Source organism: Echinops telfairi, unplaced genomic scaffold, assembly GCF_000313985.2.
Source record: "Echinops telfairi isolate 266 unplaced genomic scaffold, ASM31398v2 ScPeMD7_9;HRSCAF=40, whole genome shotgun sequence".
NCBI lineage: Eukaryota > Metazoa > Chordata > Mammalia > Afrosoricida > Tenrecidae > Echinops > Echinops telfairi.
Window position 1 is genome coordinate 67,642,342 of NW_022103906.1, and position 1,682 is coordinate 67,644,023.

At 46.4% G+C, this 1,682-nt stretch overlaps 1 pseudogene; it reads right to left on the reverse strand.

The window, feature by feature from the left end:
* Positions 1–850: 850 nt before the first annotated feature.
* Positions 851–1,395, reverse strand: LOC101664061 (annotated as a pseudogene).
* Between the last annotated feature and the right edge of the window lie 287 nt (positions 1,396–1,682).

Sequence of the window (1,682 nt, forward strand, 5' to 3'; positions counted from 1 at the left end):
TGCTCTACCACTACAGATTTGGTCTTTTTTATCTGGATTTTTCTTTTGCCTTTCTAAAATTCTGAGTTGCTATCTGCATAAGGAAGAATTTGATGGGCCTCACCAAAAATACTAAAACAACATCTGTGTGAGTCTGGGTACTTTAGAGAAACAAATCCCCAGAAACTCATATTTATAAGAGAGAGTTTTATATAATGGGTAAGTTCACATCAAGAAAATATCTCAACCCAGTGCTGCCCAAGTCCACAAGTCCAACATTAACGCATATGTCCGACACTAATCTACAAAGTCCTCCTCCATCTCACAAAACACACACTATGACGCTGACTGCAGGAGGAAAGCCGAATCAGTGTACTTGTAAGCATCTCAACGCTGGCAGGGGGTCTCCACGCAGATGCTCCAGCACCCAGGGCTGCAGTGGGGTAGGTCCATGCGACTTCTCCTCAGGGAGAAGTGAGCCTTGCCAGCTGAAGCAGGGAACTGGCTAAGGCAGCTGCACCCTGGTCTGGCCATCACAAAACATAAGACTTGAGAACTAGAAAGGCAAGGCTCACTGAGCCATTTATCCCTCTGCCCTTCAATTAACCCTACACGTGTTTATCGGCCAGGTTGGCACAATAAACTAACTACCTCAACACCTAAAATGGTGTTCAAATTCAATCAAAACAGAAATGGGGACTTGTGAAGCTGGAAGTATGAAGGAAAGTCATCTTAGTTAAACCACTCTCTGATCTTTCAGGTCTCACCTATGAGAAGGAACTGGAGCAGGGATGAGCAGGAATCTACATACATCGCTATACTGGAGAACACAACTGGAGCCTCAGGACCAGTCTGAATGCCCCCACTTTCCCTACCTCCTCGACACCTGCTCATAGAATTTGGGCACAGAGTTGTTCCATTCATCCTGGTAGTTCATACCAGCACCATGGGACCCGAGCTCATGTTTTTGCAGAAAGATATCACCTTGAATTTGGCTTGGTGGTCTCAAGATCGGTTGCTAAGAATGGACTCATCATATGACAGGGGTCTGTCTTCCTTGTAGACCAGCCAGGCATAGCAGTGGAGGCCTGTGCCCTTGGGTGGCCTAGAGTCCACATAATCAGAGAGGACTGTGCCTCTGCCGATATTGTTGCCCTTCAAGTTGATCACGAGAAAATGCTGTCACTCCCTGAATTTGGAGTCCTTCCTATTGGGTGCACTTGGGTCTGTCAGGATCAAAGGAAAGAATCTAGGCCATCCTATGTGATGCTGTTGGGGCTTCCCTACACCTGGGTGGATGTCAGCACTTCGCCCAGCTCACCCACCGACACCTTGCTGGCATGTCACCTGCAGGGGGCACTGAGGGCGCTCATCCACTTCTTGCGGACTCCAGGGACCAGACCAGTCCACAGACATCTTGAGGCCTGCAGAGCAGCTAACCGGAAGTGCATCACCTCACAGAACTCACTCAGCCTAGCAGCAACCACTGCAGACTGGTCTGTATTTCATTTTTGACAACTTCCAATTTTTCAGATTAACAACTTATATATTACAAGTTCTGATTATATTACTACCTTAAAATAAGCCCTCAGATACATGTGCTAAATCTGTGGTGATTAAATGCCAGTGCTAATTTCCAAAAATTCAACCCTTACTGAACACATTTAATTGTTCATGTTAGTCAACTAACTGAACGGTGATGC